At 42.4% G+C, this 26,858-nt stretch overlaps 2 long non-coding RNA genes across 2 annotated transcripts in view; one reads left to right on the top strand and one right to left on the bottom strand.

Moving 5' to 3' along the window:
• Window positions 1-5,664: 5,664 nt before the first annotated feature.
• LOC123363906 lies at window positions 5,665-13,337 on the bottom strand. The gene is made up of 3 exons (XR_006576938.1): window positions 13,078-13,337; window positions 6,272-6,366; window positions 5,665-5,709 (listed from the first exon to the last, which is right to left on the bottom strand). It is a non-coding gene; the product is annotated as an uncharacterized LOC123363906 (long non-coding RNA).
• Window positions 7,358-26,858, top strand: part of LOC123363905 — a 94,500-nt gene continuing 74,999 nt past the window's right edge. The window contains exons 1-2 of the long non-coding RNA XR_006576937.1: window positions 7,358-7,563; window positions 9,322-9,400. This is a non-coding gene — a long non-coding RNA (uncharacterized LOC123363905). The remainder of the gene's footprint in view (window positions 7,564-9,321; window positions 9,401-26,858) is intronic.

The raw sequence follows: 26,858 nt of genomic DNA on the forward strand, positions 1-26,858 counted from the left end.
CCCATTCCGACAGGCACCAGTCTAGGTCTCGATTTAAGTTTTATCATTTGGTGGTGGTTGCAATGCAGTAGACCCCATTTCATCTTGTAATTTTGCTAGGGCCACCTTTTTCCATTTCTGTCCCCATTCTTCAGGCATAGGGTGGCTACCTGGAGCCTGCTGTTGACCACAAACATTTATAACAGGGGATGGCCTCTCTTTTTTGTAGGTTTCTTACCATGGTTTCCAATGTTTTATTCTGTTCCTGTGCTTGCTGTCTCTGGACTGCTTGCCACCCTACGAGAAGAGTGGGAGCATTCCAGGGCTCTGTAGCTTCTCCTGCTTCTTTTAACTCTTTCTTTGGTTCTGTTACTTGCCCCACCAATTTTGTGGCATGTTGTTTTAACCATTTATCAGCCATGGCTATAGTTTGCAGGATTCTACATTTCAAGGCTACAGTCTCTGCCCTAGCCTTACAGATTCAGTTCTATGTTTATTCCCCACTACATATTTTAAATACATATGGACTTATTTTGCTAGGAAACCAGCACGTCCATAATTTATGAAACTGAGGATTTTCAGAGAGTGATCAAGCGGGGTTCCTACATGTAGTTTTCTGCCATGTTAGATTGTGATTACTACAGAGGACAGCTTGCTTACTTACCAGATCAGTGGTCACCAGTGTAGTTAGATGTTTGGCTGCATGTGTTCCCTCTGTATTCCACCCCAACTCTGCACAGGTAGCTGGTACAGCTGGTACAGCCCAATGACCACAAAATCCATTATGGCATAAAGGTACTTGTTCAAGTTTATTGTCAATGAAGCATGGAAATAGCACCTGGCAGACACTACAAGGATACTAAGACATGTATGCCCGTGATAATGGATGCAGCTCAGTGAATGGTGGGACTTTCCATTCCCCCTCAGCTGGCCAAAGACACTCTCTCTGAGACTCCAAGTTACTTATTGCCCCTCTGAAGTGGTTAGTTACTGCCCCCTGAGGTGGTTAGCTACCACCCATTACCTTGTACATGTTGGCTCAATCAAAACATCTCTGTCCATCACACTGTCATCCTGACCTTATCTTTAGGAGGGGTCAGTGTGTTCGTGTGGTGGGGGTGGTGTGTTCTGGTATGGGGTGTTCTGGTACCACCCTTCTGGAATGAATTTGCATGTGTTTTCTGTGCCTAGCCCTTTTTAGGAGTGTGTGTTTCTGCAATATCAGCCCTGTTCTTGCCAGAGTCTGTGAACAGGGCCTGACTCTAGTTCACAACCTGTCTTTGCTTTATATTAGCAAAGCTTTGACCACTACTTTAGCCCATGCCTCAGGTCTCATACCAGGCCTCTGATACAAGGGCTTATGCTTCAGGCACTCTTCCTACTATACATAGGCAAGAGAAGATTAACTTCAAAGCAAAGGTCCACATTGACTATTCTTCCTCAGGGGAAGGCCCTGCTATAACATTTTCTGTGAGGAGGCTTGTCAGCCTGCCAGAAGAGCTATAAAAGAGAAGACTTGGCCCTGATCCTGCCATCTCAGGTCCACTTAAACTTTGACAGAGAAGGTCTTTCTGTTTGTTGACCTTTAATCAGCAACTTAAATGTCAGGCAGGCTTTCCAGTCTCTCAATTATAAGAATATGTCAAATGTCCAAGCTTTAGATTAGATTAAAACTGACTTTTGATGATCTAATTTTTGAATGTTGATCAAACATTTATACCTTCTTTTTCAGTAATCCTCTTGCCTCATTTCTGTGTTTCCATTTCCCCTTATTCCCCCTCTCTCCTTTTAGTGCATCCTTCCATTCTCTTGTTCCTTTTATTTTGGTACCAGCTCTTTCATTGCCTACTCATTTTCTGTTTATTCCCTCTCACTCTTTTTTCCTCCTCATTCATTTCCTGCTCTGAAGTGGTCCATGTACCTGCCAGAGGAACTGGAGTTATCATAATACTGCTTGAAAAAAATTCAGTAAGCACTTCTGTATTACATCCAGTCCAGAAATGAATTCTTGGGGAAGGAACAGAAAGGCTCCAAGCAAGTCACTTCAAAAGCTCATTGGTATATACATTAAAGATCATGCATCCACTGGGAATACAAACAGATATATTGAGGCAAATGGGAACAGTACAAACAACCATTTTTAATGTCCTGCACAGTTACTGAATTTTCTGGCAACTGCACAAGAAGTATATTGTACAGCTTACTACTGAATAATCACAGGAAAGAGCTAATAGCACAGTAGAATGTAGCATCTTAATTTCACATAACAGTTAACACACAGGCCAAACAATAGAACAGTAAAATGTCTTGTGCTTACCTACTTTGGTTTCCTTTTTGCCTTCCTGACTTTTGAGAGCCCAGCTGGTTGCAATAAAAAGGAATATTTCTTCAAGCATCTTAAAGATGGGATTTTCAATGTTTCCTGAAACCCTCAGTATCACTTTTATAATAAGTCACATAACATAAAGTACTCTTCTGTCTTTGCAATCAACATGAAGGGGTATTGCTGATCTTAATACTTTTGAAGTCTAATTCTCATTTATTCCTAAACCACCATAGACCGTGCCCTGGACTTCTAACATAATTATGATGGCCAAATTAATTGAAAACAATTACTGAAATGAGTTATCGCCAGTGGTTAAAAAGAAGAACTTAAGGTAAACCACATGCTGCCTGCTAATTTCAAATGAAGAAAGCTATAGCAGGCAACTTTAAAGAACTGAAGTACTTGCACAACACAGTGATGCCAACCTGAGAAAGAATCTGGCTCCCTGAAATTTAGGGCTACAGGGCAGCATTTTCTTTTATGTGATGGCTCAAACATCAATTGACATTAAAAACTATATTTACAAGCATAACTCACAATTAACAGCTGATATTTTAAATAGAAATACAACATCCTGCCAGTTTAGAAAATGTTGCTTCATGCATGTTGCCCATACAGTCATTCACGAGTGATTAGTGAATGGAATTATTCACAAGAAGAAATTTTTTATGATTCTCACAGGAGATATTTCAGAAGCAGAACAAACTGTATCTGCTGCATAATTTAGAAAGATGATTTGTGTCCATGGCATAATTACCCTAAGTAACCTGACACAAACAATTGTTGTAGAATCATAGAATCATAGAATGTCAGGGTTGGAAGGGACATCAGGAGGTCATCTAGTCCAACCCCCTGCTCAAATCAGGACCAATCCCCTTGTAAAACCTTCTCAGCATGGCAAACCAGTCAGAAACATCATCTCATCGATAAAGCAACCATTCAAGCTCCGACAATGGATTTGTGGTTCCTGTGAATCATCACTGTATTCAAAGAATTTAAAACAAATACTGTTCACACAATCAAAATACAAACTTTAGTGTTCTCATTTGAGGTATCTTTTGAGAACTTTTGACTTTATAGCACTCAGTCAGTTTCAAAATGTGCACAGAAAGCTGCAGATTGTTCAGGCACTTTGGGAAAAGAATTTCCAACTAGGCATATGGATAACATTAGAATAGTTAATATTTGAGAGGCTGGAATGCTGATGTACATGGAGTGTGACATCCACATGTCACCGGCCCACTCCATGTCTGAAATAGGGGTCACTCTGTCCTTTTACAAACCAATTTCATTCCCGCTGTGGGTTTGTTTTTCCCTAATAACCACTTTGTCTTGCTATCTCACTGTTCTGAAATAGCACAGAGTCAGTGAATTAATGAGAGGAGTTGTCTCTTAAAAAGTGCACACAATGCAATGGAAAGGCTAGCAGAGGGAACTTTGTGGCTGTACAAGCAATGAAAAGGGGTTACAATATTTTTTTAAAATACAGTTCAAAAGAGAAAGAGAAACTGATCAGAAGTCTGAAACTGACTCAAAAGATGGAGAAAGATCTGGAGGAAAAGAGATAAGAAAGGAGAGGAAAATTATTTTTATTCCCTATCCCAGCAAAAATCATCATTAAAACCCTACTCACCAGACATGTCATGTAGAAAACAAACTATTTGAACAGTTGAACGGTTCAGCTATTTCAGACCAAGCTGTTGGTTTGGTTCTCAACTGTTCTCATCTGGATGGTATAATTAGCCCTTAGTACCTCTACACTTTTTCTCACCTTTTTCATACTTTTAGAAATATTCGAATTATGTCCCTTTCCTGGTCAGCTGCTCTGTGAAGATTGTACGGTTTCAGCAATGTTTCCTTCAGGCTTTTCAAACAGTTGTGCAGTTCAGCTATTTATCATAGTGGTGGCGGACAAGGAGGTGCAAAGTTTGCAGGGTGGATGGGAAGTGCATAACTGTGGCAGATGAGCAACAATAGTTTTTGCAAGTAGAGCCATGTTTTTCCACATATCCAGAATTTCTTTGCTAGCTACATGACCATAGATTGCTGAAATACAAGGGTCAATGAAAGGGCTAGGAGCAAATTAACTGAAATATAAAGACCAGATTCATGGCTGCTCTATTATCTTTACTACAGTGACAATAATTGAAACATTTTGAGCACAACAAAGGCATGATTTCCCCAAAATTTCAATATGGCAAAAGTATTTGCTCTGTAAAATAATTTGCTCAGTTTTGAAGGCCCTGGAATGTGAAAGATCAGTGACTGATTGTGACGGTTATTCAAGAGTAGAGGAAGGCTGTTTGGGTGGGGAGAGTGGGGAAGATTGTGGAGAAAGGGAGAGAACAGGGTGTGTGTGTCTGGCGCTCCAGACAGAAGGGCTGCAGCAAGCAGGCCCTCACAGAGTGAAGCAGCCAAGAACCTGCCTGAAGCCTGGGAGGGACAGAGCGGCAGATTGGGGACACCCCAGGACAGGAGCCAGGAGGAACACTGTGCCAGGGAGGAATCACCTGAGAACGACAAACCAGAGATGGATGGACCCAGTATCACTGCTGCCCAGAGCTGTATGAGGCCGTGAGTACCGGGGCTTGTGACCTTGCACTAGAAATAATGAGGGAGGTTGTAGCTAGCTAAGTGGAGAGGTTGTCACTGTGTGGGTTTGCAGAGAGCAGCAGAAGAGGGCAACTTTTTGTTGGGGAAAGTTTGTTTGGTGCCAAAGATGCCCAGGAGCACCCAAGACTCACCACCGGACTGGAACTTTGCCCAGGACTTTTGAATTCTCTGTGCAGATGCATTGCTTGGTATCTGCCCTTTCAGTCTCTGTTTGTGTTGAATGTAACCCTGTTTTTCCACTCCCCCTAGATTTCCCCCTATTGTTTTTCTCCTTTCATCACTCTGTAAATAAATACTTCCCTTTCCTATATTTATTGTACTCTTCTGGTGTGGGTGTGTGTTCATGCTAGGAGGGGAGGGATGTTTGAAACAGTTGCCCCTGGGGTGGAAGGGACTTTCCCTGTTGTGTTCCTGCAGGCTCCTTTTCTTAGCCAGAGCTGCCTACAGAGCAGACTCTATCTGGGCCATGAGGGCACTAAAGTTACATATAAATATATGTTTTACCTGGGGTATGTAAGACTCAGATGGTGTTGTGAGTTTCCCACATGTTATCTCCCTGCTTCAGATATCAAGGAGACACATGCACACTCCTCCCTTCCCTCCCTCCCTCCCCCCCGCATTTCATTGATGGGGCTAAGAATCCAAAATGAAATTGGCACTGGAAATAAAAAGCAAGACAGAAGCAATTTTAGATAAAAAATTGTATTCCAATTCCAATAGCAATCTCATCCTCTTGCCAGTGTAAGGTTTCCTGAATGTTTTCATAATGATTTCTAGCCAGTTGATGAATCCTGGAATTTTAATTAAAAAAAGCTTCAGGTCTGTACCTTTGAATAATTTAGCTAACTATGCCCTTGAGGCCAATGAATGTTTAAATAAACATGTTGTGCTCCTAGAAATCAATTTCCAGGCATTTGTAACATGGCACAGTTCATAATTAAAACAATCTGATACATATTTGAGCATACATTTTGTCTTAACCTCATTTTGAAAGCTGTCACAAAGCAAACAATTCGTGCAGTGCATTTAACATTCAAGACCAAGAGTTATTATTAGAACATGGAGGCAAACAGATTGCTGCAACATTGATAAATGGAATATTTTTTATTTTAAAGAGAAAAAGTATGTGTGTGTGTGAGAGAGGAGGTAGGGGTTTGGTGGGAGGGTTCGATAGGGTTCCAGAGATGAGGGGGAGAAAAGGATGTATGTAGAAATAATAAGCCAGATCCTTACCCAGAGCTACAGCTGGTCAAAAGTTTTTGCACAAAAATATTTTATGCTGGTAAATATGATTTGTGGAAATCAACATTTTTGGGTATTGACATTTTCCCAAGTAACCCCCAAGGAGTTTACCTTGGTTCCTTGGTCTCTGTGTGCTTGTAGCACAGGGAGAAGCAAAGTCCCTGGGAAGAAGAGGGGCCTGGGCAGACTCAGAGTCTGAGAGGCAACTAAGAGAGAGAGAGAGAGGAGAGATTAGTTTGAGCAATAAGACCCCCCTTGGCTCGGGGGAGAATAGCAGGGTACCTGGATGGCCACCAGCTCATGAGCTCAGAGGAGGGGCCGTGTCTGTGAAAACAGGAGCAGAGTCAAATAAATGATAAGTAAAAGACTGGAAAGAAAAGCTAGCCTGCCCAATAGGAAGGTCCTCAGTGAGATCCCTGCCCAAGGGAGCACTATGAAAGAGAAGAAGCATTTTTGAGGGTCTAGAGCTGGCCGCTGTAATGGCAGAGCTTGCTGTGGGTGAGCTTGTGAGTCCCAGGCCTGCATGCAGGGTCTCCCTGAGAACTGGCCTCTGGAGACCTGGAAGCAGGATCCCTCAGCTTATCCTTTCCCTGATCAAGGTGACTCCCTATGTATAGAGCAGGAGTGACCAGCCTGTGGTTCCGGAGCCACACATGCAGCTCTTCAGGAGTTAATATGTGGCTCCTTGTATAGGCACTGACTCCAGGGCTGGAGCTACAGGTTCCAACTTTCCAATGTGCCAGGGGGTGCTCACTGCTCAACCCCTGGCTCTGCCACAGGCCCTGCCCCCACTCCACCCCTTCCTGCCTCCTCCCCTGAGCCTGCCATGTCCTCGCTCCTCCCCCTCACCCCCAGAGCCTCCTGCATGCCACGAAACAGCTGATCGGGCGAGGTGCGGGAAGGGAAGGGGAGGTGCTGATCGGTGGCGCTGCCAGTGAACAGGAGGCACTGGGAGTGGGGTTGGGGAACCACTGACATATTACTGTTGCTCTTTGGCAATGTACATTGGAAAATTCTGGCTCCTTCTCAGGCTCAGGTTGGCCACCCCAGTATAGAGTTTTCTTGGAAAATCATACCCTTCCCTCGCCTGGCATCAGGCATCAGGCATCATACCCCTCCCCCCCCCCAGCTCCCTAGGTAAATCAGTTACCATGTGGCAAGTGCTTTTTGGCTGCTAGTTCAGGGTTGCCTATTTAGAGTGTATCTGAGCACTAGGTCAGGAGATTAGATTAGGAGATTAGGTTTTTAGTAGAGATATTATAATTTGCACCTTGAGCCCGCTGTGATCAGGGGAAATCCTGGGAACAGAAGCAGCCTGACTCCTGCATGAAGAAGTGTCAGCCCTTCTGCTGTTAGTGAGGAGTGCAGATTCATCTTTGAACTTGAGGACCATCTGCAGATTTGTGAGTGCACCATCCTTTAGTTAGTCAGGGAAATTGTTTGGGAGACCCCCTACTCCCTGAACTGTGTCCTCAAGCCAGGAATTAAAGGTTTAGGGATTTTATTACCTGCTGCCTATTAAATCCATGGAGGCACTTACCATGTTATCACGTGTGAGTCTTTTGGGCTGTACTGAACCAAGTCAGCCAAGTTGCTTATTGCTACCCAGATGATATCGCGCTGTCACAGGTCACCAAATGCCCCTACAAAGTACACAGCCCAGTGGGACACTACATTTTGCTCTTACTATATTAGGTCATGTAACAGGGGAGATTTATGAGTATTATCAGCATGGGCACTGGTGATCCTAAGAATAGTGTTTTACCCTATGTTATATTTACTTCCTGTTTAATATAATTACTCTGTTGAATATATTCTATGTGTTTGTGTTATTTCTTGGGAGTTTCCAACTATCTGGCAAGTAAGTGGGGATTACCCTGTAGTTAGAATTTTCCTTCTGAGCTGCCCTGGTGACCCTGCTAGGAAGGACCAAAAGGGGTGGAGGCACTGCCTAATAAATTCATACAGGAAGAAAATAAATATCTTGCTGAGCTGGAGGTAGGACCCAGATGAACCCAAGCCTGTCCATCAACATCTGTAAAGAGACTGGCGTTAAAGGAGGTAACCAGGTGGATGGAGGGCTACTCACTGAACAAAATTTTTCAGTTTTCCATAGGGAAAATCAAGGTGGAAATTTTTGTTTCAAAATGTTGAAATGTTTTGTTTCAATCCAAAATGTTGAACATTTTCATGTAGACATTTCCAAATTGAAATTCTTCAGAATTTTTTTTCATAACTTTTTTGATATTTCAATTTTTTTGCCTGATTGGGGATGAAAACAAATGTTAATACATGAAAAGCTGCTGAATTCGAAATCTCATTTTTCTAACATCTCTACCCACAGTGTCAGGAGAAAAACACAGTAAAGCACTGAAAATATTATGTGTATTAAAACCCAAAATGCTGTAAGAAATGTACATTTGACTGCTCCACACTATGGAAATAGTAGACTGGACTTGGGTGGTAGGGTTACCTACTGTCTATTTGCAGAAAACCGAACACCCTGGCCCTGCCCCGCCCCCTGCCTGCCCCTTTCCTGGGGCCATGCCCCTGCCCCACCCTTTCTCCAAGGCCTCACCCCTGCTCAGTCCATACCCCCTCCCTCCATTGCTCGCTCTACCCTGCCCTCACTCACTTGTTCATTTTCCCTAGGCTGGGGGAAGGGAGTTGGGGTCCAGGAGGGGGTAAGAGCTCAGGCTGGGGGTGTGGGCTCTGGGGTAGGCCAGGCATGAGGGGTTTGTGGTGCAAGAGGGGCTCTGGCATGGGGGGTGGGGCCAAGGGGTTTGGAGTGTGGGAAGGGGCTCTGGGCTCGGGCAAGGGATTAGGGTGAAGGGTGAAAGTTCCAGGAGGGGGTATGGAGTGTGGAAGGGAGTTCTGGGTTGGGGCAGAGGGTTGGGGTGTGGGAAGGAATATGGGCTCTGGGCTGGGAGTGTGAGATCTCGGATGGGGCCAGGGATGAGGGGTTTGGGATACAAGAGGGAGCTCAGGGCTGAGGCAGGGAGTGTGAGGTGCAGGCTCTGGAAGGGAGTTTGGGTGTGTGAGGGGCTCTGGGCTGGGGCAGAGGGTTGGGGTGCAGGAGGGGTTTGGGTTGTGGGCTCCAGCTGGGCAGCGCTTACCTCAGGCAGCTCCCAGAAGCAATAACATTTCCCTCTGGCTCCTAGGTGTAGGCGCGACCAGGCGGCTCTGCGCACTGCTCCTGCCTGCAGGTGCTCCCACAACTCCCGTTCGCTGTGGTTCCAGGTCAGTGAGAGCTGCGGAGACAGGGCTTGGGGCAGGGGTTCCACAAGGAGACCCCATGGACACCCCTGCACCTAGGAGCCAGAGGGCAATGCCAGCTGCTTCCAGGAGCCACGCAGAGCCAGGAATGCAGCCTGCCTTAGCCCCGCTGCGAGCGGCCAACTGGACTTTTAATGGCCGGTTCAGCAGTGCTTACTGGAGCCAGCACGGTCGAAAACCAGATGCCTAGCAACCCTTATACATATGTGCCGGAAACGTGTAATTAAAATGTATTTAAATAAGTCTTGTCCGGGGAAGTTTGATAAATAGTTTTCCAGGTAAAGGAAAAGGGCCAGTGTCTCAAGCCAGTTGTGGCCCAAAGACAGTGGGCTATTAATTTGTATCAGACATTGCAGGAAGATCAGTTGCAATGTAAAAATCACAAGCAGGGGAGAAGCCAGTATGGTATCTACACCAGGCAGCATGGGGAAAGGAACTTTTTCTGCTGATACACTTCAGAAGAATATATTTCAAAGATCTACTGAACTATAAAGAGAGGGGGAGAGAACTCCTACTTAATCCTTTATGTGAGGAGTCAAAGAAACCAGCACTCTGAGCTCTGTGTGTTGGGTCGGTCCTGGCTAACGAATGGGCCAGCCATGCTGGAAGTATGACAGAGGTGAGAAAAACTTCATTGAACAAAAGATTCTACTTTGTTAAGTGGAGTTTTAGTCTGAGGATTGTGTTTTTTACTTTTGTTAGTTTGTAACCATTTCTATCCTTATTCCTTATACTTGGTATCACTGAAACCTATGTCCTTTTGTTAATGACTGGTTTACTTTTCCTATAAACCAACTCAGTGCTTTGATTGAAGTCTGCGGTTTGTAAATCCCAGTTAGTTAATAAAATGGTGTGTACTGTCTCTTTAAAGGAGGAGCAAACCTGATAAAGTTTTGTACATGCTATAGACAGAGGGGTTGAGCACTGCAAAGAAGTTTTGGGGGGGAGAACTCGGGGCTGGAAGGGTTGTTGACATCGTGCTGCATATTGTAACTAGAAGATGGAAGCCAGACTGAGGCTATTGTGCTGTGAGCAAGCTGTTGGTATAGGTCTCTGAACCAAAGCTGCACAACACAAAGGAACCCAGGGTTATAGTAGAGGTAGTGACAAAATCCCTTACTGGTACAGATTGAACATCAGAGCAGCTCTCACACACATGAAATAGTGCAGGTAAAACAGTGAAAAACAATAATAGGGGGATATCCTTGTAGACATAGTAAACTATAGTGGACAAGAGGAAGAAGATGATTGCAACTTGGATTTCAAGTTTAGGCCTGGTACCACAAGCTTTTCCATGGTATGCTTGTGGAATACTAAATCCATTCAGAGCCCCCTTGAAATCTGGGCATATTATTTTTCAGGACTAGGGCCTGATTGATTTAAATTTATTTCAAATTCATATATTTGGAAATGTGTTACAATATAGGATTACAGTTGCTAGGCCTATAGAAAGAAGTGTGTTTTTCTATATGCACAGTAGTTAGCACTGACTTTATCTAACAAATGGATCTGCAGCCCTAGAATTCACCATTGCCTGTTAATTCTTCTCAGTAAACTTTATTACAGTTTCTTGTGACATAACATACTAAACAATATAAAGTCCTTTATAGATATTATTGCCATTATCTATACACCATTATAATATGTGAGCGAGACAAGGTGGGTGAGGTAATATATTTTATTGGCTCAACCTTTGTTGGTAAAAAAGAGGAGATTTTGAGCTTCACAGAGCAACACTTGTGAATATTTTAATGTCTTTTTAAAACAAAAACAAAAAGATAAAATGTAATTATTTTCCTTTAAAACTGGGCTTAGTAAAGGTAAAAACTTTTGATGGTAAGATTCAAAATTTCAAATTTAGTGTGCTCTTTGTAAAGGAAATTACAGGCATTTATTTATATTTTGAAAGTCTAATGTACTCCATAGTAAAATGCATGTTTTGTATCTTGTATTTCCCCTGCCATTTTATAGGCAACAGCTCTGTGGAAACTTGATACAATTACAGTTTCATAGCTCAATTAAGCATGAGTCAGTCTAAGTATTCCCTTAAAAACAAAATGAGATTACTGTAGTCTCCAAAACAGTATGGATGTTGTAAAAAAATGTATGTTGAAGTGGCATTCTAGTTTAGTTCCTTGTAAAAACTCAAATGCTTTTGAAAATATAATAAAATGAAGATTAATGTATATTGCCTAGAATTATAAATAGAAACCTAAATTGTTCTTCCTGCCATGCTGTATTTTAGTGTTGACAGCCTATTATTGAAGAGATCTAGGTATAACCTATTCTTTTTTGCAGCTTTAGCTTTTTATGCCAACCTCATCTCTGGCATAAATGAGGACACATTTACTTTTAATAGATTATAAAGCCAGAAGGGATTACTATGATCATCTAGTCTGATCTCCAAAAGGCTGAAGGAAAAACGGAGGGAGAAGTGACTTTCAGAAGGTTGCAACTTTAGATTAGAAACAAAGGTGTGATTAGAACTCAGCTCTCCTAGTCCAGTGTCCACACCTGCTGCAACACATCGCCTGCTCTATGAGACCTGCTGTGCCTCCTATTCAAAATGGACAGTATCAGTGTTGATAGTATTGATGTTAGACTTCACTGACAGGTGCATTTAGAATATCCCCTCCCTCAAAATGTATATAAGTCAACCACCTTTTTGTAGTGAGATGTCTTTCTTCTAGCTCAGTGGTCCCCAAACATTTTACCTTGCGTCCTCATTTACCCCGTCCGCTCCCCACCTAGGCTGCAGTTGGGAGCTGGGTCCGGGAGCAGGGGCCATGATCGAAGCTGCGGTTGGGAGCAGGGATGGGGACTGCAGTCAGGGCCAAGGCTGGACCCTGCTATGCCCCCCCACCAAATGTTCCTCTGCGCCTCTCTAGGGGCAAATGCCCCAGAGTTTGGGGACCACTGTTCTAGCTGCATCTTGTGGACTCACTCCACTAAGTTAAAGTACAATGGTTGCCCTTAAAAACTTGCCAGGTTATCCTACAATAAATAGAAAGGGTTTTAAAAAAAAATTGGAAGTCTAGCTAATAAAATGATTCATGATCAAATATTTGAAAAGACAAATAATTCCAAAAATCAGAGCATGCCTATTAACAGAAAGATTTAACCTTTTATAACAAGCAGCAAAGAGTCCTGTGGCACCGTATAGACTAACAGACGTATTGGAGCATGAGCTTTCATGGGTGAATACCCACTTTGTCAGACGCATGTGTAAGTAGATACGATGTTAAGGAGAAAACTTCATATTTGTAACTGGCAAGCAAGTCACATTATAAATAATAAATCTCATTTTAGATGTCGTGAGGGCATTCGTATGGTTGACTTTCCAAAATACCAGGTAAAAATGCAAATTGCAGACAATATCATAAAAACACATTTTGCTGAAGTATGCAGAGCTTGCATATATTTGAATAAGCATAAACCAGAGTAACTCTAACTTGCGAAGTGATGTGGCTCCCAAATTGTCTGTGACCACAGAACTGAGCAAGACTCCAGATGTGATTTAACTATAAATGGAATTGGAGTAAACATTTTAATAGGCTCCGGTTCCCCATATTAACATTCCTGATTCGCTGCCATAAACTTTATTTTCAAGTATACATGCAATTTGATGTAAACTCACGTACTCTTGGAGTTTATCCACCGAACTTTTTCACTGCTGGAGTCACAACATTTGTAGGGTCAAAGGGAAATGTATGTTTCCTCTTCAAGTTGGCTCGTGTTACACATATTTGGACCCAGCAGAGAAAAGAGATAGATACAGAGGGAGCCGACAGAAACACAGCTGTCTGCTGTGAGCCAGTGGAGACTTTATTGTTCTGGCAGCAAAACTGAAACTGAAACCAAAGTGAGGCTGTGCCTGAGTGAGCACAGAATGCCTCACCATTTAAAGGGATAGGACATCACAGCTAGGATGACAGCTAAGGAGCTGAAGATTTCACAAAGAAGTGTTTCGACATTTTAATGGCAGATTTTACTTTGACATTACTCTGGGAAAAACATGGGATGGATGTGGTGTGGGAAAATCAGGATGTGTCTGCAAACTTTAAAAAATCTGTGCTGAAAACAGGACTATTATCAGAAATCATTTGCACAGGAACCACATAGTAATCAATTATCATTATTGTACTAGGCATGGTCATTCATAATCTTCCTATTCCAATGAATGTTGAGAAGTAGGTGAGCCCTAAGTGATAGGTAGCACTAGCTGCTAAAGATCTGTATCAACTTTTTGCTATGTCTTTCTGCGTTTTCAGCCAGCACAAATACCACATTTCAAAATTCACTTTTGTAGTTGTTTATTGTGTCCAGGTCTGTCCCCCACATTTTGATGATCTTTCAGCATTTTGTCAGTGATTTTCTGTTGTGTTAGTTTAGGTATGGCTAATTTGGACCGTATCAGTGAAAAAAATTGTATTATGGTAAGATCTCCTAAAACTATTCAGTATGGTTTAATATGTTACTTACAAATATTTATTGATTATGTTTGTATTTAATTAACAAAAGATATGTGTGCACTACTGGAAGCTAAATGCTAAACATAGTAGAAAATAGGTAGATTATAGTGTTTCTGATTAATAGACACAAAGACTCAACCATAGAAGATCACACAGACAACTGCTTCAACTACTGCAAACATCCTCTCTCTGGCACATTCCACTTCACATCTATTCAGAATGCTACTATCAAAATCACCTTTCTGATTGTCACTCTGACCACATCCCACCTCTCTTTGCTTTCTTCCCTTCCTTGGTTCCCTCTTCTCCACCACATTGAACACAAGTTTCTCATCTGTATCTTAATGGCCTTCTTCAAGTTAGCCTTGCTCTACCTAGCTGATGTACTAACCTCTGGAACCTTGATCCCTGCTGTCTCACCACCAGTGTTCCCAGGGTTTACTACCGACCAGTCAGCTTTCTCAAACATTTTCATGTCTTCTCCTTTGCAACCCCATTGGATGGGGAAAATTTCACAGCAAATTTCAAATTCTCTTTCAAATATCTTCTGAAAACTTACCTTTGCCATGGTGCTCATGAAACTATGCCAGCTGATCAAAGCTAAGATGTGAGCTTTAACTACTGCTCATTGTACAACACTTGTGGTTTCTTTAACTTCGTAATCCTCTCACTCCTCCATTCTGGTTTCTCTCCTTCACTTTTTGTGCCTTTACATAATACTGCAAACTGTGTAATTTGCTTAAATGTCAGTACAGTGCCTAGCACAATGGGGCCTGGTTGGGGTCTGTTGGTGCTACTGCAATCCTAATCCTAATAATTTCTGCCATAGCACCAATAGACTGACCCAGAATGAGAGCTACACATATGTATCAAAAACTGATCCAGCCTATAACTAAAAATAACAGCAAATATAAAGTGTCAGTTTTAATTCCTTTTGTAATGCAATCCAGTTAGCAGCTGCTGAAAATTCAAAAGGCCATCTATCAAAGATCAGATGAAACTTTTGCAGCAACCAAGTTAATAAAAACAACAGATTGTAAATGCTGAACTGATGAAGAAAACATAATTCAGTTATGAAAGTAAACTGGAACTTTATCAAACTCTTCCCTAGCAATGAAGTGTTGTGTTCATAGAATTTAGAAAGAGCCAGTTTAAAAGGCTTATGTATGACACAATCATGACTTCGGAAAAAAAATACTGGAACAAATCCAATTGCTGGATGGTGTTAGAGTTCAATCTTTTCCACATACTCAGAAACCAATGAATTGAACATCTATCACTTGTCTAAAAATGATAGTTAGGCAATCAAGTAAATTTTCTGCACTCACAAGGAAGGGTTTAACTATAGTCATGGGGACATATCTCACAGAGTTGTTCCAACCGAACCAGATTATACAAATCCTTCAACGTTCTGATCTCTGCACCTTTACCCAATTTGTGAAGATAATTCTCCATCAGGATGGTGACTTCCATATATATCACACCCAGGGTCTTTTGCACACCCCAAAACCTTTTCCTAGAAGCCTCAGATGTCAATTCCAACTTAAGAAATAGTTCATAGTCACAAACTGTTCATAGTCACCAGTATCAAGTCAGTCCTTCTGGTTGTACGCCGCTATAGCTTTGGGACCAAAGTAAGAGGGCAAGTCAGTGAAGCTAGTCTGCAGGATCAACCATGTTTAAACAGGTTGCCTTCTCAAAGGCACTGAGGTAGGCATCTACATCCCACCCCCTTAAACTGGGGCAACAGTTTGGTATCTAGGCTCCCTGCAGAACTGGCATCCTGGGATCTTTCCCCACTTACCCCTCTGTGGGTCCTCTTGCTCCTCCTCTTCTCCATTCCTAGTTCATGCTTTCACTGCTTCTCATGGTCAGCTCGCTCTCTTTTCTGGTCCTCTAGTTTTTTCATTCTCAGCTCCAACTCACTGCTTCAAATCTATTGGCAGGGAACCATATCATAAGGACGCTCTGCTGGAAGGGGAACCAGGTCTTGAGGGCATTCTGCTGCTGCCTCTATCACTCTCGGACCCTCTCAGAACCACTGCTGGGTCTGGAACCTGCTTCTTCATTCGATCATCCTTCACCAGCTGTGCAATCAGCTACACCTTGTTGAACTTTCTTAACCTTCTCTCCCTCCACAGGTTTAAAATGTCCTTCTTAGAGAGGTGGATATACACCATTTTCTTGCTTTTTACTTTTGACTAACTTTATTTTATGGTTGCAAGTCACTTATTGCAAAATACTATTTGTGCATTCAGTATCCTCTGGTTACCACCAATTGGCATGGATCCACGGGAATGGTGCTATGCTCCTACCTTTGGAACAGTATCTTAAAGGAACCCCATTGAGGTGCCAGACCCCAAGTGTCTCACTCTTTCTTCAAGGAAGGCAACATGGCCTCACTGACTCCTGAGATTGAACCTTTGGGCTTCAGCACTTTTATTTCACACACTAAGCTCTGTTCAGTGAGTCCAATGAGAAAGACTCCTGGAGAGACTTGTGAACGCTTCAGAGATTAATGCATCTCACTAAGTATATACAATGCCACTCAAGCAGCATTTTCAAAACAGTAGGGTTCATTAGTCAACTGAAACACAGCATAGGAAGTCCTTAGCCTAGAGAAATGAAGGTTAAAGTATAGTCCATTCTGATTAGCCCAGAGCCCCAGCCAATCTGCTGTGAACTCCATTTTCAGGCTCTGGGTGTCTCTTTCAGGCCTGGTCTACACTACGTGTTTATACCGAATTTAGCAGAGTTAAACCGATTTAACCCTGCACACGTCCACACAACGAAGCCCTTTATATTGATATAAAGGGTTCTTTAAACCGATTTCTGTACTCCTCCCCGACGAGGGAAGTAGTGCTGAAATCGGTATTGCCATGTCGGATTAGGGTTAGTGTGGCCGCAATTCGACGGTATTGGCCTCCGGGCGGTATCCCACAGTGCACCATTGTGACCGCTCTGGAAAGCAATCTGAACTCGGATGCACTGGCCAGGTAGACAGGAAAAGCCCCGCGAACTTTTGAATTTAATTTCCTGCTTGCCCAGCGTGGAGCGCTGATCAGCACGGGTGGCCATGCAGTCCCAAATCTAAAAAGAGCTCCAGCATGGATCGTACGGGAGATACTGGATCTGATTGCTGTATGGGGAGACAAATCTGTTCTATCACAGCTCCGTTCCAGAAGACGAAATGCCAAAGCATTTGAAAAAATCTCCAGGCTATGATAGACAGAGGCCACAGCAGGGACTCAACACAGTGCTGTGTGACAAGCGTAACAGAAAGCCAAAGAATCAAATGGACGCTCATGGAGGGAGGGAGGGGAGACTGAGGACTCGAGCTATCCCACAGTTCCTGGAGTCTCCCAAAAGCATTTGCATTCTTGGCTGAGCTCCCAATGCCTGAAGGGTCAAAAACATTGTCGCCAGTGGTTCAGGGAATATGTCGTCAATTTACTCCCCCCTCCCCCCCCTCAAAGAAAAGGGGAAAAAAATCATTTCTCGCCTCTTTTCAATGTCACCATATGTCTACTGGATGCTGCTGGTAGACGGGGTGCTGCAGCGCTAAACAGCAGCATCCTCTCCCCTCCCCTCCCCGGTTGCAGATGGTACGGTATAAAATGACTGGTTTCAGAGTAGCAGCTGTGTTAGTCTGTATCCGCAAAAAGAACAGGAGTACTTGTGGCACCTTAAAGACTAACAAATTTATTTTAGCATGAGCTTTTGTGAGCTGCAGCTCACTTCTTTGGATGCATGCTAAAATAAATTTGTTAGTCTTTAAGGTGCCACAAGTACTCCTGTTCTTTTTATAAAATGACTGATAGCCGTTCTCATCATCATCCTGTGAGTGCTCCTGGCTGGTCTCGGTGAGGTCGGCCGGGGGTGCCTGGGCGAAAATGGGAATGACCCCTGGTCATTCCCTTCTTTAAGCTTTGTGTCCTGGAGATTCAGTCCTGGCAGGTAGTGCAATAGGGCTGGTAACCATCCTCATCATAGCAGCTGGAGGCTGAGCTCCTCTCCCCCGCCCCATTTAATGAGTAATGGAGATGTCCTGCCTGGAATATCATAGCAGCTGGAGGCTGCCTCCCCCTCATTTTATCTCACTAAAAAGTCAGTGTTTCTTATTCCTGCATTCTTTATTACTTCTTCACACAAATGGGGGGATAACTGCCATGGTAGCCCAGGAGGGGTATGGGAGGAGGGAAGCAATGGGTGGAGTTGTTGCAGGGGCACCCCCTAGAATGGCATGCAGCTCATCATTTCTGCAGGATATCTGGGGCTTTGCTCTCTGGTTCTCTAGTAGACTTGCCCCATATTCTAGGCAAAACTGACTCTATTTTTAGACAAAACATAAAGAAGAGAATGACCTGGGAAGTCATTCCCATTTTTGTCCATGCGCCCCCGGCCGACCTCAGCAAGGGCAGCCAGGAGCACCCATGACAGCAGCAGATGGTACAATATGACTGGTAACCGTCATCGCCAATTTCCAAAGCAGCAGATGGTGCAATAGGGCTGGTAACTGTCTCTGCTATCTTGCAAAGGCAAATGGATGCTGCTGTGTAGCACTGCAGTACCGTGTCTGTCAGCAGCATCCAGTACACATACGGTGACAGTGAAAAAAGGCTAAACGGGCTCCATGGTTACCATGCTATGGCGTCTGCCAGGGCAATCCAGGGAAAAAGGGCGTGAAATGTTTGTCTGCCGTTGCTTTCACGGAGGAAGGATTGAGTGACGACATTTACCCAGAATCACCCGCGACACTGTTTTTGCTCCATCGTGCATTGTGATCTCAACCCAGAATTCCAATGGTTGGGGGAGACTGCGGGAACTATGGGATAGCTATGGGATAGCTACCCACTATGCAACGCTCTGGAAATTGACGCTAACCTCGGTACATGGACGCACACCGCCGAATTAATGTGCTTAGTGTGGCCGCGTGCACTTGACTTTATACAATCTGTTTTAAAAAACCGGTTTATGTAAAATCGGAATAATCCCATAGTGTAGACATACCCTCAGTCTGACTTCCTTAGTCAGGTCCCAGGTGAGAGAATTTAAGCTTATTCTAGATCTCACACTTATCCCACAGACTCAGACCTCTCAGTCTTTTGTCCTCAAACGGAGTCTTCTCAGCTTCCCTGGTGAGAAGTGAGGAAATCCATTAGTTATTGGAGCTTGCTTTGTCTCTCTGCCTCCTTGTTGATCTGGGTCAGTTTTAACCAGTTCCTTAATGACTTTTGTTCCACACAAACGGAGAGGTGACACACACCTATTTCTCTCACAGTATCCTCAGAGCAAACTGGGTTGCAATGCACTGTATAGGGGAAACCAAGGCACACAAAAGAGTCATAAAAATATTACAAAAATGTCCACTTCATCACAGTCTCTAACTTCTGTTCAGGAAAGCCTCCCTAATTCAGGAGCATGCTTAACTGGAACTGTTGCGCCTCAGATACCCCTTTGCAAAATGGTGATAATGACATTTCCTTTTCCCCTCGCATTGTGTTTAGATTTAGATTAGGGGATGTCTCTGACTATATGTTTATCCATCGCCAAACATAATAGGGCCAATATCGGTTAGGGTGTCAATGTGCTACTACATGTATGTGACAGGATCCCTGGGGTACAACATTGAACTCTGGAGCTGCTGTGGTTCCGTAACTCTCCAGCCTGTGTTGTCTCACACAATGCTATGCCAGTGACAACCACCTCTAGGAGCTGTGATTACTGAGCCATCAGCATGTGGAGCCCTACATACAGCTAAATTGCATGAATGCTCACTGAACCACTCATGAATCATATTGAGAGAGGCATCAGCTACTCACCCCAACCTCCAGCCTTGCACTCCAGAAATATACTGTCTTACATTGCTCAAGACTCCCTTGGGCAGTGCAAGCTCATTAATTAGTTCTTCACTCCAACCAAAGGCTAGTTGGATGTGTAACAGCCCTTGTTAACCTAAGCTGAGATTCTCCAAGCACTTCAACCAAAAACACGTTGTTTTAGATAAAATATAAAACAGATTTATTAACTACAGAAAGATAGATTTTAAGTGATTATAAGTAGCAGGCAAAGAGATTACAATTGGTTACCTAAGAAACAAAAATAAATTTACAGTCTAAATTCTAACTTTAACAGAATAAGCAAGATTTGAATCAAACAGTCTTTCACCCTGATAGAAGTTACAGGCACCTTATAGTTCCTAATATACAGACTGAACTCCCTTCCAGCCTGGGACCAATCTCCCTAGTTCAAAGTCTTTGTCTCCCAGACGATCTTCCAGCTATTGATATGGGGGATGGGGGAGGAAGAGAGGCCAAGTGATGAAGTCACTGTCCTTCTTTTATGCTTTCTTCCAGCTGCTAGAAAGATCCCTGCTGTGACGTTAGTTAGGCCTCCCTCATTGCGTACATGCCCTCTCTGAGCTGCCTTTAGGACAATGAATTCTTCCTGATGGGCCATCACTAACTGTCTTGCCAGTGATGGTTTCCCCTTTGTTGTTACTGAAAGGCCAGGTGTGGGCGTCTCCCAACCTCACAACATATTTCAGTAACACATCTAGCAATACTTCATACCTTCACATACAATGATAATACATACAATTCAACAGGATATTAAGGTTAATCAGATCAAGACTCTTAAATGAAACCTCACAAGGCATACTTTGTACAAAACATATTATAATCACATTACAATGGTCAATAAGGGAGTCCAGGGTTCTACTTTGAGGCACAGAGTGTCACAATGTAATCATCAGAAATCATAGCCCATAACCCTGGAGTGCTGAATTAAAGTGGCTTCAGGCATTATTGCACAGATGAACTCCTTTATGGCATCCTGTGTGTAAGAAATGCTGACAGACTCTTACTTAAATCTCTTTTCCAACGTGCTCAAAGTCTCTTTGCTTGGTTAGAATTGTACTGGGCTTTAAGTCTAGCTACCCAAGACTGCTGCCCTTAGAAAAAATTAGGAAAAAATCAGCAAGTTTATTGCACATGAAATTGTGTTTCTGAGAAAGAAACGATTTTATAAAAGCAGCACTGTGATAACTTTACAATATATTTATCCTATATTGCATTATTAATGGATTTGTCAAAGTAATTGTTTGCTATTCTATCCAGAGTCAACCAGTTACATTTCTGCTACAGTACTTACAATATATTTTAAAATCATACCAATTTGATCACATTTGGAACTCTTGTGTGTTTTCTTGTTATTGTCATTTAGTTAAAAGTGATAGTCTCTACTTTTAATTAAGATGAGCCCATAGGGTTCATAAGAAAAGGAAAATAACCAGCAAAACAAATGTATTAATTATTAGCTAGATAATAAAGCTAACATGCAGTCTGTCAAATGTTTTTGGACAAATGGTTATTTTTTTCTGAAAAAAAAAACCCTTTAAAGAAAATATATAATTAAGTTGTGTAACAAATTTAATATCAAGAGATAAAAAATCTAATCTGTTATTTGTTCTGGAAGCAGATATCAACATGTTTTGCTTTGCTGGAGCAGTAATGCACTATCCCCATTAATGTTTAAAGATTAAAAGGGAGCATTCTGGAGCTGCTACATCTAGGGCCTTTTCCTGAGAGGAGCTGGGTGGTCTAACTTCACAAATAAGTCAGTGGGTCTAACTCTGCTCCTATGGAAGCTAATAGCAAAACTCCCAATGATTTCTTGGGAATGGAAAGAATCCAAATGGATATTGAGAGCTTTCAATATCTCTCAAGAGCTACTTAGCACCTTGCAGGACTGAGATTCCCAAGTCTAAAGTGAATTTCTGCAGGATTATATATATCAGTGCTCAACACTAGGCAGTGCATCTGTGGCTGATTGTTTCTACAAATTAGAGATCAGAACCTGCAAATACTCCACACTCAGTCAACAGGAGTTCTGAGGGTAGTCTCTTTGTGGAATTGATCCCTATGTCTAGCACATTTTGCAAATATTAGTTATTCTATAAACTTATTTATTGTATTAAACATGAATTTTCCTGACTTCCTATTTCCTAAAAGACAATGCGTATTTTCTGTTACTTCTGTGAGTCCTTTATAGCATTCAGTCTGGGTCCATAAGAATAACAAGGGATCCATGAATAAAGAAAATGAGCTGAACCAGAATTTTTAGGAGAAGCAAAAGTTGTCAGGCATTTCCTCCTGTACTGAATTACTTTGATTATGACTGACAGGTACTGTAGGTCAAAGAGCACACTCACTTTTGCATACCATTCATAATTCAGACTTGATTTCTTCCTACTCTTTTCCCTCTAAGCAGCTTTCATTTATTGTTGCATGCATTATTTAATAAGAGAGCTAAACCTATCAGAATACACTCAGATTCTTTGATCTCCTTTAAACTTAGATTGTTTAATATGTATTCTCTTTAGTCCTGGAAATCCAACTACTCATTTTCTTTTCAGTTAGAAAATTTTCATGCTGTAAAACCAATCCTGCAAGATGATGCTGAGCAACCTCTGAGTGGTCCAGAATACCTGCAGTTCCCATTTACTTCGGCACAAGAAGATATTCAGCACCTTGCAAAATTAGACCCAAGTTCATTTTATAATAAATTATTTTTTCATATCATATTTACAATTATTAGAGCTACCTATTCCAAAGAATTCCAAAATCAACATAATATTAAGATCATACATCATATCTGAGAATATACTGAAAGTTGAAAAAAAAATTCCCCTCTAATAACATACAACACTACCATCCACTCATAACGATTGTGACAGACACAGACTGGTTGGGTGCAGGAGTCTGGTCCTGTTGGTATCCAGGAAGTGGGCGAGCGGAGCCTGCCCACTGCTAAAGGACTTCCCCCCAGCTTAAGGGGAGGAGCCACAGATCCATGATACCAAATAATTGCAAGGGACAACTAATGAGATAACAGGAACAGGAGTGAGGTCACAGGGCTAAACGAAGGGAACTGAACGGGGACACCGAGCAGAAAACCCTGGACAGCACCCACTGCTCCTCGAAGGTGTCAAGGGAGCCAGCGGACATGCAGGAGTCTGGTAGAAGGAAAACATACTGGACACTGGATGAATAGTTTTCTGTTCCCTGAGTGACCAGTGCAGGTGTTGCCCCAGAGCAGTCAGGAAGGTGCTAGAAGCAATTAAGTCAGGCAGACTCCATAAGACACCTGGAACCAATTAAGAACTGATTAGAAGCAATCAAGGGAAACAGGCTAATCAGATCATCTGAAGCCCATTTAGAACCATCTGGGACTAGTTTAAAAGGAAGCCCCTTCAGAGAGGCTGGCTGGTAGGAACTGGTAAGTAGGTGTGTTTTATAGATTCATAGACTCTAGAACTGGAAGGGACCTCGAGAGGTCATCGAGTCCAGTCCCCTGCCCTCATGGCAGGACCAAATACTGTCTAGACCATCCCTGATAGACATTTATCTAACCTACTCTTAAATATCTCCAGAGATGGAGATTCCACAACCTCCCTAGGCAATTTATTCCAGTGTTTAACCACCCTGACAGTTAGGAACTTTTTCCTAATGTCCAACCTAAATCTCCCTTGCTGCAGTTTAAGCCCATTGCTTCTTGTTCTATCATTAGAGGCTAACCCTAAGTTTTCTCCCTCCTCCTGATGACACCCTTTTAGATACCTGAAAACTGCTATCATGTCCCCTCTCAGTCTTCTCTTTTCCAAACTAAACAAACCCAATTCTTTCAGCCTTCCTTCGTAGGTCATGTTCTCAAGACCTTTAATCATTCTTGTTGCTCTTCTCTGGACCCTCTCCAATTTCTCCACATCTTTCTTGAAATACAGTGCCCAGAACTGGACACAATACTCCAGTTGAGGTGGGAAGACTGGAAGAAAGAAGGTGTGCAGTGAAAGAGCTGGGAGGACAAGCATGGTCAGGTACCAAAGAGGGTACTAGGAGGGTCCTTTTGGGTACTAGGAGGGTCCTTTTGGGGAAGTAGCTCAGGGAAGGGCTATAGCTCTGGTAGTATAGGAAAAAAATACCTGTTGCTGGTGCCACTAGGGTCCCTAGGCTAGAACCCGGAGAAGAGGATGGGCCCAGGTTACCCCCAACCCTCCCTACATCTCTACACAAATGCTCCCTGAGTAGGAAGACAGGGACTCAATAAGCTGTAACCCTTGCCTCTAGGAGGGGAGAGAGGCTACACTGAGGGTCACAGCAAACCTCTGAGGCAAACTCTAACTGCCTAGAACCGCAGGACCCCCCCGAGGCAAAGCCGGAGCTCTGCCACATGGTCTAGAATGCATGTATATCCTTTCATGCCTCAGGCTCTGGTGGCACCTCAGTCTCGCCTGTTCTCTGCCCATGGCACATGGTTTTAGCTCCTGAGGACTGAAATGATTTGGTTTGGATAAGGTCAATGGGCTCAGTGCAAGAGTGACTGGGTGAAATGTAATGGCATATACAGGAGGTCAAACTAGATGATCTGCTAGTCCTTTCTGGCCTTAAACTCTCTGAAACTTTACATTTGAATATTAGACCCAATCCTGCAGGTTTCAGTGAATCCTTTTTCAGACAGAAGGTGGGGATTTTCAAAGGAGCCTAAGTCAATTAGACCTCAACTCTCATTGACAGGTGGTGGGGGATGGGCACCAAATCCTTTTTAGGTGCCTTTGAAAATCTCAGCACAATCTCTCATCGAAAGCAATAAGATTTTTGCCTCAGTTGAACTGCAGGAACGGGGAATATTCAGAATAAGCAAATTTTATAAAGGGTGAAATTATTTTAAAACACTTATAATGGAGCAGCAGCAAAGAGTCCTGTGGCACCTTATAGACTAACAGATGTTTTGCAGCATGAGCTTTCGTGGGTGAATACCCACTTCTTCAGATGATGAAGCAATGTGTCTCAAGATTATTGTTGAGTATTCTTGATCTTCCAAAAAATATTTCCTGATTAATTTTCAATGCAGTTGCTCTTTCCCGAGACTTGCATTTACATTTACCCATGGTACTGACATTCCTTGTAAATTCCTGATGAATTATCTGACACCTGAACTACTTAATTGATATGTATAATTTGGACATCATATCTATGATGTTCCCATGCATCTTGTTACTTGAACCGAGGAATAAAATATTATTTTGTTCTTTTGGCTAATAATCAAACATTTATAGAAATTTTCAGAGAAAAAGCTTTTAAATACATATGTATATGAATCAAAACATACCACTGTTATGGCAGAGGACATCCCTGCACACTCCATTGTGGTCAGGCATGCCACTGCAGTTGAGCCCTGCCTTGATTTCCCCTCTCCTAGGTATAAACAAATCCAAACAGACCTTCAGGTACTAATGAGCACCCCCTTTGGAGGTTCTTGTTTATTAACTGAAAAGACCAACACAAAACAATAGGTTGAACCTTTGCTCCACTACTCCACAGGAAAACCCATTGCCTTTGGGTTAGTCAGTCTTATGCCTTGGTCCTTTATCCATGGAGCACTATTTTGCTGAATTCCTCATAGACTCTGAGGGACATTCTGATGACTGACACTTTTTGCTTGACAGTGTGTCAGTCTTTGTTGGATAAGCTATCCAGGAAGTCCCTTGACCAGTTCCTTCTCCCGGGCAACTTTTTCCATGAGCCCGTTCTATCCAGAAGCACCTTTACCCTGGGATACCTACCCAAACTCAGTTAGGGTAAACTTTGTATTAGGGCCAGGTACTCATTTACTACTTAACCATTCAGCAGTCACCAAGGGCAGTCAGTTACTCCCAGATGGGCCTGGACAAAGCAGTTACAGGCAGACTGACAACTCTTAAAACCCTGTGACAGTAACAATATATGAAATATCCATAGTACAGCATTAACTATAGCTTCATGCCTACAGCCTGTCAGGAAGAACATTTTGTGTCACCACTAGTTTGCTTCTATTTGTCATTTTCTTCCCCTGCACTTGGCAGATTGTGCTGTACAGTCACTTTGTGAGGTGGAACAATATCTGCTAAGAACTAGGAGGAAGCTACCATCGTAATAACTTTCAGTTGTGCCTCAAGTGGTATTTAAATTCAAAATTCTAAAGGCAAAAATAGGTACAGTGCAATAATTCACTGTCCTATGTCGTCTTTTTTTTTCATTTTTAAATTTTAAAATTTGCATTGACTTTGGACTGACTTGTACTCTCAGTTACACTGGTATAAACATGAGGTAGCTGCATGGAAGTCAAGAGAGTTACTGCGGATTTAAGAATTTGGTGTGGGATTTTCAAAATGGCATAGGTGAGTTTAGACTTGTGCTCCTAAATTACTTAGGGCCATATTTTAAAAGGTTTTTAGGTGCCTAAAGATGTAATTAGGTATCTAAATACATTTAAAACTCTAGCCCTTAGAAAATTTGGAAAATCTCACCTGTGGTCTTAAATCAGTCTAACAAAAATAATTTCATTCTGTACCTCTCCTGAGTGCAATGGTGAGTGCATACACTCATTATTCCATTCATTATTTCCATACTGATGCCAACATATTCAAAAATAGTTGCCAAAAGTAATGTTTCTACAACCATATTTAGGGCCTAATACAACTCCTATTGAAATCAATGGATTTTCATTTTCTACAATGTTGTTTTTATACATCTCAACATATTTCATAAGAGCTAGAGAAAAGCTGCTGCTTTTTCTCCTCATGTAAATCATGTTATTCTTTTCTTTTGGATACTTTCATTGATATACAAGTTCTATTTTGTTTTGGGCTTTTGCATTCTAAATCTTCTGAAGTTGTTTCTTTTTAGAAGATCGTGACCGTTTCAAAAGAAAAATCTAAAAGTATGTTTGAGAGCAATACATTTTTCTCACTGATAGTGTTCATTTACACAAGAAAAAAGTTATTGGCCCAATACTGTCAATATTTCCCATAGAAATCACACAGAAAGTGGCACAATAAGCTCCTCTGAACAGATTTGCTGTCAGTTTATAGATCTGTGGCACAAAGTCAGATATAGCTCTTTAACCTTCAA

The sequence above is a fragment of the Mauremys mutica genome, chromosome 2, assembly GCF_020497125.1.
Source record: "Mauremys mutica isolate MM-2020 ecotype Southern chromosome 2, ASM2049712v1, whole genome shotgun sequence".
NCBI classification, from domain to species: domain Eukaryota; kingdom Metazoa; phylum Chordata; order Testudines; family Geoemydidae; genus Mauremys; species Mauremys mutica.